Source organism: Hippocampus bargibanti, linkage group LG18 (genome assembly GCF_051943395.1).
Source record: "Hippocampus bargibanti isolate YZ-2025 linkage group LG18, ASM5194339v1, whole genome shotgun sequence".
NCBI classification, from domain to species: domain Eukaryota; kingdom Metazoa; phylum Chordata; class Actinopteri; order Syngnathiformes; family Syngnathidae; genus Hippocampus; species Hippocampus bargibanti.
In genome coordinates, this window is record NC_142751.1 from 15,109,211 (window position 1) to 15,125,262 (window position 16,052).

Here is a 16,052-nt window from a genome sequence, read left to right on the forward strand (position 1 = left end):
TTAATTGTGTATTTTCTTGCGCTGAAAAAAAATATGACTTGGAAAATTAAATCTTATTTTAAAACCAAACGCCAGTTCAAAATCCGAGTTAAAACCCTGAACCCTAACAAAACCTGGTTGTTTTTTCGGCTAAAAACCAGCACAGGTAGTAAGGCGTTTTTAGCCAAAAAAAAACCCACCATGTATAGTAAGGCGTTTTTAGCGCAAAAAACGACCACTTATAGTAAGGCGTTTTTCGAGCGCAAAAAACGACCATATATAGTAAGGCGTTTTTTGCCGAAAAAAAACGACCATGTATAGTAAGGCGTTTTTTGCCGAAAAAAAACGACCATGTATAGTAAGGCGTTTTTAGCCCAAAAAAACGACCATGTATAGTAAGGCATTTTTAGCCGAAAAAAAACGACCATGTATGGTAAGGCCTTTTTTGCCCAAAAAAACGACCATGTATAGTAAGGCGTTTTTAGCGCAAAAAAACGACCATGTATAGTAAGGCGTTTTTTGCCGAAAAAAAACGACCATGTATAGTAAGGCGTTTTTTGCCCAAAAAAACGACCATGTATAGTAAGGCGTTTTTAGCCGAAAAAACACGACCATGTATAGTAAGGCGTTTTTTGCCCAAAAAAACGACCATGTATAGTAAGGCGTTTTTAGCGCAAAAAACGACCATGTATAGTAAGGCGTTTTTTTGCCCAAAAAAACGACCATGTATAGTAAGGCGTTTTTTGCCGAAAAAAAACGACCATGTATAGTAAGGCGTTTTTAGCCGAAAAACACGACCATGTATAGTAAGGCGTTTTTTGCCCAAAAAAACGACCATGTATAGTAAGGCGTTTTTAGCGCAAAAAACGACCATGTATAGTAAGGCGTTTTTTGCCCAAAAAAACGACCATGTATAGTAAGGCGTTTTTTGCCGAAAAAAAACGACCATGTATAGTAAGGCGGTTTTTGCCGAAAAAAAACGACCATGTATAGTAAGGCGTTTTTTGCCCAAAAAAACGACCATGTATAGTAAGCCGTTTTTTGCCGAAAAAAACGACCATGTATAGTAAGGCGTTTTTTGCCCAAAAAAACGACCATGTATAGTAAGGCGTTTTTAGCCGAAAAACACGACCATGTATAGTAAGGCGTTTTTTGCCCAAAAAAACGACCATGTATAGTAAGGCGTTTTTAGCGCAAAAAACGACCATGTATAGTAAGGCGTTTTTTGCCCAAAAAAACGACCATGTATAGTAAGGCGTTTTTTGCCGAAAAAAAACGACCATGTATAGTAAGGCGGTTTTTGCCGAAAAAAAACGACCATGTATAGTAAGGCGTTTTTTGCCCAAAAAAACGACCATGTATAGTAAGCCGTTTTTTGCCGAAAAAAACGACCATGTATAGTAAGGCGTTTTTTGCCCAAAAAAACGACCATGTATAGTAAGGCGTTTTTAGCCGACAAAAACGACCATGTATAGTAAGGCGTTTTTTGCCCAAAAAAAAGACCACTTATAGTAAGGCGTTTTTAGCCCAAAAAAACGACCATGTATAGTAAGGTGTTTTAGCCGAAAAAAACGACCATGTATAGTAAGGCGTTTTTAGCGCAAAAAAACGACCATGTATAGTAAGGCGCTTTTTGCCGAAAAAAAAAACGACCATGTATAGTAAGGCGTTTTTTGCCGAAAAAAAAACGACCATGTATAGTAAGGCGTTTTTTGCCGAAAAAAAAACGACCATGTATAGTAAGGCGTTTTTTGCCCAAAAAAACGACCATGTATAGTAAGCCGTTTTTTGCCGAAAAAAACGACCATGTATAGTAAGGCGTTTTTTGCCCAAAAAAACGACCATGTATAGTAAGGTGTTTTTAGCCGAAAAAAAGGACCATGTATAGTAAGGTGTTTTTGACCGAAAAACGACGATGTATAGTAAGGCGTTTTTAGCCCAAAAAAACGACCAATTTTCGTAAGGCGTTTTACGAGCGAAAAAAACGACCATGTATAGTAAGGTGTTTTTAGCCGAAAAAAAACAACCACTTATAGTAAGGCGTTTTTCGAGCGAAAAAAAAAACCAACATGTATAGTAAGGCGTTTTTAGCGCAAAAAACGACCATGTATAGTAAGGCGTTTTTAGCGCAAAAAACGACCATGTATAGTAAGGCGTTTTTAGCGCAACAAAACGGCCATGTATAGTAAGGTATTTTTAGCGCAAAAAACGACCATGTATAGTAAGGCGTTTTTAGCGCAAAAAACGACCACGTATAGTAAGGCGTTTTTAGCGCAAAAAACGACCATGTATAGTAAGGCGTTTTTAGCGCAAAAAACGACCATGTATAGTAAGGCGTTTTTAGCGCAAAAAAACGACCATGTATAGTAAGGCGTTTTTCGAGCGCAAAAAACCACCATGTATAGTAAGGCATTTTTGACCCAAAAAAAGACCATGTATAGTAAGGCGTTTTTAGCTTAAAAAAACGACCATGTATAGTAAAGCGTTTTTAGCCGAAAAAAAGGACCATGTATAGTAAGGTGTTTTTGACCGAAAAACGACAATGTTTTTTTTCGGCTAAAAATGCCTTACTATACATGGTCGTTTTTTGCGCTCGAAAAACGCCTTACTATAAGTGGTCGTTTTTTTCGGCTAAAAACACCTTACTATACATGGTCGTTTTTTGCGCTAAAAACGCCTTACTATACATGGTCGTTTTTTGCGCTAAAAACACCTTACTATACATGGTCGTTTTTTTGGGCTAAAAACGCCTTACTATAAGTGGTCTTTTTTTTTGGGCTAAAAATGCCTTACTATACATGGTCGTTTTTTTGGGTCAAAAATGCCTTACTATACATGGTCGTTTTTTTCGGCTAAAAATGCCTTACTATACATGGTCGTTTTTTTCGGCTAAAAATGCCTTACTATACATGGTCGTTTTTTTCGGCTAAAAATGCCTTACTATACATGGTCGTTTTTTGCGCTAAAAACACCTCACTATACATGGTCGTTTTTTGCGCTAAAAACGCCTTACTTTACATGGTCGTTTTTTGCGCTAAAAACGCCTTACTATACATGGTCGTTTTTTCGCTAAAAATACCTTACTATACATGGCCGTTTTGTTGCGCTAAAAATGCCTTACTATACATGGTCGTTTTTTGCGCTAAAAACGGCTTATTATACATGGTCGTTTTTTTCGGCTAAAAATGCCTTACTATACATGGTCGTTTTTTTGCGCTAAAACGCCTTACTATAAATGGTCGTTTTTTGCGCTAAAAACGCCTTACTATACATGGTCCTTTTTTTCGGCTAAAAATGCCTTACTATACATGGTCGTTTTTTTTCGGCTAAAAACGCCTTACTATACATGGTCGTTTTGTTGGCTAAAAACGCCTTACTATACATGGTCGTTTTTTTCGGCTAAAAACGCCTTACTATACATGGTCGTTTTTTTCGGCTAAAAATGCCTTACTATACATGGTCGTTTTTTTCGGCTAAAAATGCCTTACTATATACATGGTCGTTTTTTTGCGCTAAAAACGCCTTACTATAAATGGTCGTTTTTTGCGCTAAAAACGCCTTACTATACATGGTCCTTTTTTTTCGGCTAAAAACGCCTTACTATACATGGTCGTTTTTTTCGGCTAAAAATGCCTTACTATACATGGTCGTTTTTTTTCGGCTAAAAATGCCTTACTATACATGGTCGTTTTTTGCGCTAAAAACGCCTTACTATAAATGGTCGTTTTTTGCGCTAAAAACGCCTTACTATACATGGTCCTTTTTTTCGGCTAAAAATGCCTTACTATACATGGTCGTTTTTTTCGGCTAAAAATGCCTTACTATACATGGTCGTTTTTTGCGCTAAAAACACCTTACTATACATGGTCGTTTTTTGCGCTAAAAACGTACTATACATGGTCGTTTTTTGCGCTAAAAACGCCTTACTATACATGGTCGTTTTTTCACTAAAAACACCTTACTAAACATGGCCGTTTTGTTGCGCTAAAAACGCCTTACTATACATGGTCGTTTTTTGCACTAAAAACGCCTTATTATACATGGTCGTTTTTTTCGGCTAAAAACGCCTTACTATACATGGTCGTTTTGTTGGCTAAAAACGCCTTACTATACATGGTCGTTTTTTTCGGCTAAAAACGCCTTACTATACATGGTCGTTTTTTTCGGCTAAAAATGCCTTACTATACATGGTCGTTTTTTTCGGCTAAAAATGCCTTACTATATACATGGTCGTTTTTTTGCGCTAAAAACGCCTTACTATAAATGGTCGTTTTTTGCGCTAAAAACGCCTTACTATACATGGTCCTTTTTTTTCGGCTAAAAACGCCTTACTATACATGGTCGTTTTTTTCGGCTAAAAATGCCTTACTATACATGGTCGTTTTTTTTCGGCTAAAAATGCCTTACTATACATGGTCGTTTTTTGCGCTAAAAACGCCTTACTATAAATGGTCGTTTTTTGCGCTAAAAACGCCTTACTATACATGGTCCTTTTTTTCGGCTAAAAATGCCTTACTATACATGGTCGTTTTTTTCGGCTAAAAATGCCTTACTATACATGGTCGTTTTTTGCGCTAAAAACACCTTACTATACATGGTTGTTTTTTTGCGCTAAAAACGTACTATACATGGTCGTTTTTTGCGCTAAAAACGCCTTACTATACATGGTCGTTTTTTCACTAAAAACACCTTACTAAACATGGCCGTTTTGTTGCGCTAAAAACGCCTTACTATACATGGTCGTTTTTTGCACTAAAAACGCCTTATTATACATGGTCGTTTTTTTCGGCTAAAAATGCCTCACTATACATGGTCGTTTTTTTGCGCTAAAAACGCCTTACTATAAATGGTCGTTTTTTGCGCTAAAAACGCCTTACTATACATGGTCGTTTTTTGCGCTAAAAACGCCTTATTATACATGGTCGTTTTTTGCGCTAAAAATACCTTACTATACATGGTCGTTTTTTTCGGCTAAAAACGCCTTACTATACATGGTCGTTTTTTTCGGCAAAAAACGCCTTACTATACATGGTCCTTTTTTTCGGCTAAAAACGCCTTACTATACATGGTCCTTTTTTTCGGCTAAAAACGCCTTACTATACATGGTCGTTTTTTGCGCTAAAAACACCTTACTATACATGGTCCTTTTTTTCGGCTAAAAACGCCTTACTATACATGGTCGTTTTTTGCGCTAAAAACACCTTACTATACATGGCCGTTTTGTTGCGCTAAAAACGCCTGACTATACATGGTCGTTTTTTGCGCTAAAAATGCCTTACTATACATGGTCGTTTTTTGCGCTAAAAACGCCTTACTATACATGGTCGTTTTTTGCGCTAAAAATACCTTACTATACATGGCCGTTTTGTTGCGCTAAAAACGCCTTACTATACATGGTCGTTTTTTGCGCTAAAAATGCCTTACTATACATGGTCGTTTTTTGCGCTAAAAACGCCTTACTATACATGGCCGTTTTGTTGCGCTAAAAACGCCTTACTATACATGGTCGTTTTTTGCGCTAAAAACGCCTTACTATACATGGTCGTTTTTTTCGGCTAAAACACCTTACTATACATGGTCGTTTTTTTGGGCTAAAAACGCCTTACTATAAGTGGTCTTTTTTTTTGGGCAAAAAACGCCTTACTATACATGGTCGTTTTTTGTGCTAAAAACGCCTTATTATACATGGTCGTTTTTTGCGCTAAAAATACCTTACTATACATGGCCGTTTTGTTGCGCTAATAACGCCTTATTATACATGGTCGTTTTTTGCGCTAAAAACGCCTTATTATACATGGTCGTTTTTTTCGGCTAAAAATGCCTTACTATACATGGTCGTTTTTTTGCGCTAAAAACGCCTTACTATAAATGGTCGTTTTTTGCGCTAAAAACGCCTTACTATACATGGTCGTTTTTTGCGCTAAAAACGCCTTATTATACATGGTCGTTTGTTGCGCTAAAAATACCTTACTATACATGGTCGTTTTTTTCGGCTAAAAACGCCTTACTATACATGGTCGTTTTTTTGGGGCAAAAAACGCCTTACTATACATGGTCGTTTTTTTCGGCAAAAAACGCCTTACTATACATGGTCCTTTTTTCCGGCTAAAAACGCCTTACTATACATGGTCCTTTTTTTCGGCTAAAAACGCCTTACTATACATGGTCGTTTTTTGCGCTAAAAACACCTTACTATACATGGTTTTTTGTTGGCTAAAAACGCCTTACTATACATGGTCGTTTTTTTCGGCTAAAACACCTTACTATACATGGTCGTTTTTTTGGGCTAAAAACGCCTTACTATAAGTGGTCTTTTTTTTTGGGCAAAAAACGCCTTACTATACATGGTCGTTTTTTTGTGCTAAAAACGCCTTATTATACATGGTCGTTTTTTGCGCTAAAAATACCTTACAATACATGGCCGTTTTGTTGCGCTAAAAACGCCTTACTATACATGGTCGTTTTTTGCGCTAAAAATGCCTTACTATACATGGTCGTTTTTTGCGCTAAAAACGCCTTACTATACATGGTCGTTTTTTGCGCTAAAAATACCTTACTATACATGGCCGTTTTGTTGCGCTAAAAACGCCTTACTATACATGGTCGTTTTTTGCGCTAAAAATGCCTTACTATACATGGTCGTTTTTTGCGCTAAAAACGCCTTACTATACATGGCCGTTTTGTTGCGCTAAAAACGCCTTACTATACATGGTCGTTTTTTGCGCTAAAAACGCCTTATTATACATGGTCGTTTATTGCGCTAAAAATACCTTACTATACATGGCCGTTTTGTTGCGCTAAAAACGCCTTACTATACATGGTCGTTTTTTTGGGCAAAAAACACCTTACTATACATGGTCGTTTTTTGCGCTAAAAACGCCTTACTATACATGGTCGTTTTTTGCGCTAAAAACACCTTACTATACATGGTTGTTTTGTTGGCTAAAAACGCCTTACTATACATGGTCGTTTTTTTCGGCTAAAAACGCCTTACTATACATGGTCGTTTTTTTCGGCTTAAAATGCCTTACTATACATGGTCGTTTTTTTCGGCTAAAAATGCCTTACTATACATGGTGGTTTTTTTTCCAGCTAAAAACGCCTTACTATACATGGTCTTTTTTTGGGTCAAAAACGCCTTACTATACATGGTCGTTTTTTTCCAGCTAAAAACGCCTTACTATACATGGTCTTTTTTTGGGTCAAAAATGCCTTACTATACATGGTCGTTTTTTTCGGCTAAAAGCGCCTTACTATACATGGTCGTTTTTTTGGGTGAAAATTTGTCGTTTGATAAAAGGTCCAGGGCAGGATTCGAACCCTTGACCAAGCCACTGTTACGCTGATATCTTCACCAGTGGACCACGGTGCATCTGCCTTAGCAAGGAGAAAAGTACCGACCCAAAGGTGTCTTACTATACACGGTAATTTTTTTTCCGCTCAAAACGCCTTACTATACATGGTCCTTTTTTTCGGCTAAAAACGTACTATACATGGTCGTTTTTTCCGGCTAAAAACGCCTTACTATACATGGTAGTTTTTTTGGGCAAAAAAGGCCTTACTATACATGGTCGTTTTTTTCGGCTAAAAACGCCTTACTATACATGGTCGTTTTTTTTGGGCAAAAAACGCCTTACTATACATGGTCGTTTTTTTCGGCAAAAAACGCCTTACTATACATGGTCGTTTTTTTTTCCACCTAAAACGCCTTACTATACATGGTCTTTTTTTGGGTCAAAAATGCCTTACTATACATGGTCGTTTTTTTCGGCTAAAAATGCCTTACTATACATGGTCGTTTTTTTTTCGCTCGAAAAACACCTTACTATACATGGTCGTTTTTTGCGCTAAAAACGCCTTACTATACATGGTCTTTTTTTGGGTCAAAAATGCCTTATATACATGGTCGTTTTTTTCGGCTAAAAACGCCTTACTATATATGGTCGTTTTTTTCGGCTAAAAATGCCTTACTATACATGGTCGTTTTTTTTTCGCTCGAAAAACGCCTTACTATACATGGTCGTTTTTTGCGCTAAAAACGCCTTACTATACATGGTCTTTTTTTGGGTCAAAAATGCCTTACTATACATGGTCGTTTTTTTCGGCTAAAAACGCCTTACTATAAGTGGTTGTTTATTTCGGCTAAAAACGCCTTATTAAACATGGTAGTTTTTTTTTCGCTCGAAAAACGCCTTATTATAAGTGGTTGTTTATTTCGGCTAAAAACGCCTTACTATACATGGTCGTTTTTTTAAGCTAAAAACGCCTTACTATACATGGTCGTTTTTTACGGCTAAAAACGCCTTACTATACATGGTAGTTTTTTTTGGGCAAAAAAGGCCTTACTATACATGGTCGTTTTTTTCGGCAAAAAACGCCTTACTATACATGGTCGTTTTTTTCGGCTAAAAACGCCTTACTATACATGGTAGTTTTTTTGGGCAAAAAAGGCCTTACTATACATGGTCGTTTTTTTCGGCTAAAAACGCCTTACTATACATGGTCGTTTTTTTTGGGCAAAAAACGCCTTACTATACATGGTCGTTTTTTTCGGCAAAAAACGCCTTACTATACATGGTCGTTTTTTTTCCACCTAAAACGCCTTACTATACATGGTCTTTTTTTGGGTCAAAAATGCCTTACTATACATGGTCGTTTTTTTCGGCTAAAAATGCCTTACTATACATGGTCGTTTTTTTTTCGCTCGAAAAACGCCTTACTATACATGGTCGTTTTTTGCGCTAAAAACGCCTTACTATACATGGTCTTTTTTTGGGTCAAAAATGCCTTATATACATGGTCGTTTTTTTCGGCTAAAAACGCCTTACTATATATGGTCGTTTTTTTCGGCTAAAAATGCCTTACTATACATGGTCGTTTTTTTTTCGCTCGAAAAACGCCTTACTATACATGGTCGTTTTTTGCGCTAAAAACGCCTTACTATACATGGTCTTTTTTTGGGTCAAAAATGCCTTACTATACATGGTCGTTTTTTTCGGCTAAAAACGCCTTACTATAAGTGGTTGTTTATTTCGGCTAAAAACGCCTTATTAAACATGGTAGTTTTTTTTTCGCTCGAAAAACGCCTTATTATAAGTGGTTGTTTATTTCGGCTAAAAACGCCTTACTATACATGGTCGTTTTTTTAAGCTAAAAACGCCTTACTATACATGGTCGTTTTTTCCGGCTAAAAACGCCTTACTATACATGGTAGTTTTTTTTGGGCAAAAAAGGCCTTACTATACATGGTCGTTTTTTTCGGCAAAAAACGCCTTACTATACATGGTCGTTTTTTTCGGCTAAAAACGCCTTACTATACATGGTCGTTTTTTCCGGCTAAAAACGCCTTACTATACATGGTCGTTTTTTTTGGGCAAAAAACGCCTTACTATACATGGTCGTTTTTTTCGGCAAAAAACGCCTTACTATACATGGTCGTTTTTTTTCCAGCTAAAACGCCTTACTATACATGGTCTTTTTTTGGGTCAAAAATGCCTTACTATACATGGTCGTTTTTTTCGGCTAAAAACGCTGATAGAGTGTTTATGCACATTAGTAAACATATTACGTTATTTCATGTTTATATTAGTAAACATATGTTTTTCATGTTTAGCTTAGTATATATTATGAATTGTGCACGTTTAATTTCAGTCTAATTTAGTTAAATAAAACTATCAGTCTTATTAGTACAATAGCCGTGGAAGGAAAAAAGCAGCGGCTCCAACTTCAATCTAAGACCCGCCCAACACTGAATTGCTCGTGACCGATTGGACGGGAAAGGTCGACTTGTTCGCAACTGATTGGACAACAGATCGCCACTCTACGTTTAAAACTTGTAGGAGCGGGAGCTCGTTCTCTTTTGCTTTCTTGCCTTCTCTTGCTTTCTTTGTGCTCATGTCTTCGTCCCACCGAGAGGAGAAGTGCTTTCTCTGCCTCATTAGAATAAAGTAGATGTTTGTCCACCATCTATTGTACTTGCTGATATTTTTATCAAGTGAACTCCAGACAATGCGCGAACCAGGAGAGACAAACGAAGTTTTAACCGGACATTAATTGGTGCCGAAAAACCCGTGCTACGTCGACCAGCCTTTGCTCGAGGACCACAACCTGGGTGACCAGTCAAAGCGAGACGGGAGCTAAAGAAGCTCTTGGCGATTGACCCGTTTTATGATTTTTCGACGGGAGACCCGCATTGAGATGCGCGTCAAATCTGCGCTTTGATTGGGGCGACCTACGGAAGAAACGAAGTTTTTTTTTTCGTTCTTCACTAAAGCCTGTTCGCGGAAAATCCTCCACGCGAGAGACAGAAGGAATCACAACTTTCTGGTGGCAGTTGGGCTCCTCGCGTTCTGGCTGAAGGACTACACGGCAGCATTCAAAAGTTCACTAAGTAAGTAGCGCGCTAGCTAGCAGCCATTGTTTGAATGCATTGTGAGACCTCCTGGCCAGAGAGTCTCTTTTCCACTTGACTCACGTACGGACCGGTGTGAAGCGATTTTCGTTAGGCAAGGTGGCCAAATGAGAATACGTGTGCCGGTGGAGGAGTGCATATTAAGGTGCACGCAATATCCACACGCCGAAATGTGAATCGGAAGTTTTCCAGCGAAAGAATATTGTTCACAAGGTGGTGATAGCTGGGATTCAGTTTGTGTGGTGGACCGCTTTTAGTCTGTAGAGCGGAAGTGTTTTAGGGCAGCTGCTATTGTACTGAGTCGAGAGGAAAGAAATAAGATCAAAAATACATTCTTAACTTGGTTTGTCTATGCTAGCATCGTGGCTCAGAGAAAGTTCTTTGTCTCGGAGAGAAGAAAGGGTGGGGGCGAAGTCATTTGAGCCGTTGGTGTGTGTGTTGGTGTGTGTGTGTGTGCGTAAGAGCATTCCTTGTGTGTGTGCGTGAACGCGCATCCTGGCTGAGGATTGGCGCGAATCACGCCCTTTGTTCTTGGGTTTGAATCAACATCGCGAGGTGTGCTTCCTTTCTTGTGATAGTTGAAGAAGGAATTTGTTGTTGCAATCGTGAAAATGGGTGCTATTTTTTCTAAAAAGACCCCAATTCATAGGGACGTAGAGTTTATGTCCAAAAAGTTCCCAGGTAGCGAACTTTATTGCAAGAAATGGATGGACTGTAGTACGTTCTCTGGTTCTTTACAACTCCAGCCTCTGAAGGAAGTTTTGTTTCTATTGAAACTTCAAGAAGCATCCGCGATGAAAAAATCTCTTGGAAAGATACGTGCCGAGATAATTGCCTGCGAAGCTTGGATTGCGCAAGCAAAAATCAGAGAGAGAGAGATGGAAGCCAAACGGATGAAAAAAGAGGAGAAAGCGATAGTTGCAATGTCTTCCAAAGTGAGCTCTGACGATGAAACTGTGGCTTCGTCTGTTGCACGTCCCAATGTAAAGTTGGTGGAAAATGGGAAGCAGCCATTGTTTCAATCCCCAGGGAGGCGAGGGGGAGAGGCGGGGGGCTGCCCCGTCGAGGCGCCACGACCCCCCCCCTCCTCCGCGGAGCTGAAGAAGGGGGAGGACGCCATTTGTTCAACCCCTGTGGGGCGGGTGGGCCCCCCTGCGTGGGCCCCCCAGGTGATGACTCCAAATGTCTGTTGGGCAGACCAGCAGAATGGAGCGCTTATGACCCCTACTGGAGGAATACGAGGATTACAACCTGAGATGGCAAATCAGATTGCCGCTGATTGTGTCTCTTCGCGTACGAGGAGCAAAGCAAATTGTTCTGGACAATTGTATCCGTTTGAAGAGTTGAATGGAATTGAAATGAATAATGGAAGCGACTGTGACGCTTTGCCACTGATTCAGGTAGCAAATCCTAATTCTTCAAGCATACATGATCAAACTATCTTGGTTTATCGGCCATGGGGCGACAGTGATGTTGCAGAGGCGTGTAAAGGACTAGGTGATGTTGTTGAAAATGCAGAAAGTTGGACTGAGAATTTTGAGGAATTATGTGCTTCTTATCAGTTGAATGGACAAGAAACACTTAAGGTTTTCAGGAGATGCTTGGGACACCATTGGAATCGGGTGAAAGGTGACTTCACTGGGAAAACATCGATGGGAACAAATATGACGTACGAGGAAGCGTCAACCCAACGAAGATTGGTTTGTGAAAACATCCGAACATTATGGAAGAAAACACCAAACTTTGGCTTGATTCAGAATTGTAGACAGTTACGTGGGGAAGATATTAACATTTTTCGGGGACGCTTGGAAAATGTTTTTCGAAACCACCGCTGTATTCCTGAATCTGCTGATGAGAATTCTATATATGTCAACCAATTCAAGCAAACATTTTTGCAGAATTTGACGCCGGAAATTGGAGATTTCATTCGCAAACATTATGTCCAACACCGGACTGGAAGGTTGGTTGATCTCATGGAATGGGCAATACACGCCCAAGAAGTGGTGAGAAAAAAGTGGGGAAATGGTGCAGATTCGCCGATGGAACATGTGATGGCATCTACCATGGGTAACATAATGGAGAACGTGTTATACCAGGATCGGATGAAGAGACGGATGCCGCACAATGATCGATGCTACAGTTGTGGCAGTGTAGGGCATATGGCTCGCCACTGCAAAAAGAAACCTATACCGAAAAGGAAACATGGGAAATCTTACAGACCTCCACCATATAATACGCGATATGGTGAAGGACATAAAACAAAACATTCAGATTGACGCGAGGAACCCCATTTCAACACTGATGACAACAGTCACAACAGTGAGGAATGGGAATCAATAAAACCAGTTGAAATCTTGGATTTGACTAATGTGTTTGCCTTAACTTTACCGGAAAACGAAAAACCTTATTATTGGCTAAAAATCGGGAAAAAGGATGTCAAATTTCTTTGCGATAGTGGTGCATGCAGATCAGTGTTAAGAGACACCATTCCAGGTGTCACTCCGAGTCGACAACAAATTTCTGTGGTATCTGCAGATGGGAAAGTGACATTGTTACCGATTTCTAAACCAATAAAAATTTTAGATGAGGGACTAAGTCCATACAAGGTCACTATGGTCTTGAGTGGAGAGTGTCCTATAAATTTGTTGGGGAGAGACCTGTTACAAAAATTGCAAATAGCTTTAATACCAACAGAAGAAGGGTATAAACCCAAAAAAGTGAATTTTCTGGAGTCCTTCGTAGTTGACGCTATGGGGGACCCAGTAAAGGTCGATTCACTAGAATTATGACTGATGGCCACTTTAGGGGCGGAGGACTTTCCAGACGTCCCTGCCACCCTTTGGTCATCGGGAAAAACTGATGTGGGCTTACTTAAAACAGCGAAACCAGTTGAAGTATTGCCTAAAACGACTTATCGACCAAGACTTAAACAATATCCATTAAAACAGGACGCCATTATTGGCATCACCCCTGTAATACGGGATATGGTGAAAGCTGGTATTTTGATTGAAGACCCAACTTGTGAATGTAATACACCGATATTTCCTGTTAAAAAAGTGGAATCTGGAGTTTGGAGAATGGTGCATGATTTACGACAGGTAAATAAATCCATACAATCACGTGCTCCGTGTGTGCCAGACCCGCACACATTATTGAACAGTTTAAAACCTGACAAAAAATGGTTTACAGTGATTGATTTGAGCAATGCCTTTTTCTCCATTCCGTTACACAAAAATTCACGTCATTGGTTCGGATTTACATTTAATGGGAAAAAATATACATATACAAGATTACCACAAGGGTTTACAGATAGTCCTACAATTTTTTCACAGGAAATGTCTTCGTGTATTGCTGATTTTAAACATCCTGAATCTTCTCAGATTCTTTTGTATGTTGACGACATCTTAATTGCTTCACCGACTGAAGATGAGAACAAGACTGTATCAATAGCTTTGTTCCAATATTTAGCGAATACAGGTAACAAAGCTTCTTTGGATAAATTGCAGTTCTGTCAACAAGAAGTAGTTTTCTTAGGACATCTTTTGTCAAGAAAGGGAAGAGAGTTGACAACTAAGAGAAAACAGACAATTTTGCAGGTTCCTCGACCTAAGACGAAAAAACAGATGATGACGTTTTTGGGACTGTGCAATTATTGCAGAACTTGGATTCCGCATTATGCACAAGTTACCCAACCATTATTGACACTTATATACCAAGACGAAATGGCACTGAAAGACTCTATTCAGTGGACTGAAGAGGGCAGTAAAGCATTTACAGAATTAAAAAATTTGATAGCAAACACTAGCGTCTTAGCTTTACCTGACTATGACAAACCTTTTGTTCAAACAGTTGACTGCAAAGACAAATACATGACTTCAGTCCTGTTACAAAAGCATGGACAAAAGCTGAGACCAGTTGCATTCTATTCTAAAAGACTGGATCCAGTAGCTGCAGCTCTTCCAGCATGTGTTAGAGCAGTGTGTGCCGCAGCGTTGGCAGTTCAGTCGTCAGCTGAACTAGTACTTTTTCATCCCACAACGCTGATGGTACCACACTCAGTTGACTTATTGATTACAGGCACAAAAATGACCTTCTTGTCACCAGCACGACATTTGTCTATCATGACAACCCTGCTGGAACAACCACATATAACTGTTGAGAGGTGCAATAGCATTAACCCAGCGACACTTATACCTCTACCTGTGGACGGAGAACCACATTCATGCGTTGACAGAATAAATGAGAACTGCAAACCACGACCAGACTTAAAAGACATACCTTTACCTGACAGCATCTACCTGTACGTTGATGGCTCTGCGTCTAGGTCAGACGCAGGGGCTAACAGGGTAGGCTATGCTGTTGTGACCGATGTTGAAATTGTTGCTGATGGCTCATTACCAAACACGTATTCAGCACAAGCAGCAGAAATTGTTGCATTGACTGAAGCGTGTAAATGGGCGGAAGGGAGAACGGTGACGATTTTTACGGACAGTCAATATGCGTTTTCCACACTTCACTGCTTTGCAGCTCAGTGGAACCGCAGAGGAATGACTACATCGAACGGAAAATCTGTCGAACATGCAGATTTATTGAGAGGCTTATTGAAAGCTATCCTCCTTCCGAAAAGTGTAGCTGTATGCAAATGTGCAGCGCACACGAGAGCTAAAGACAGAATTAGCTCAGGCAATGCCAGAGCGGACACAGCAGCGAAGAACGCCGCTCAGACTACTTTCAATTTGGTCAATCAAGAAATGCGTGAATTAGTGCCTACACAAGTTTTAAAGGACATGCAAGCGTTAGCTACAAAGTCCGAAAAAGATTTGTGGCTTGCCGATGGTGCTAAGCTCGTTGATGAGTTGTATAAAATAGACAACAAACCATGTTTACCAAGAAACATGTTCCCTATGGTGGCTCGATTGAGCCATGGTAGTTCACATATATCAACAGGGGGCATGGTGTTTATAGCAGGGAAAGTATTCCATTTAAGCAGAGGTTTCAATTCGTATGCAAAAAACTTTTGTCGGAGTTGTTTGATTTGCTGTAAACACAATCCACAAGGTAACATGCGACCAAAAAGAGGAACATTTCCACAAGGGTCACACCCCTTTGAAGTGGTCCACATGGATTTCATTGAACTAAGCACAAGTAATTCTTATAAATACTGTCTGGTGTTAATTGATTCATTCACCAAATGGGTGGAAATTGTGCCTTCAAAGAAATCCGATGCATTATCCGTTGCAAAAGCATTATGCAAACATATTATTCCAGAACATGGCATACCAAGAATAATTTGGAGTGATAATGGACCACATTTTGTTAATGACGTAATCACCAAAATTTCTGAACATTTAGGTATTAAATTAAAAAACCACTGTGCATATCATCCACAGAGTGCAGGATTGGTTGAAAGAACGAATGGCACAATAAAAAATCGACTCAGAAAAACCATGGAGGCAACAGGCAAACCTTGGCCTGAATGTCTGTTTTTGGTTAAATTATATATGAGAATAACACCCACTAATAATGGCTTAACGCCTTTTGAGATCTTGCATGGCAGACCTTTCATCCTCCCATTATGGGAAGGTGTGCCCTGGCAAGAAAATGAATCAGATCCAGGTGCTTTGTTGGCAAAATGGTTGTGTGAAATGTTGTACAACAACAA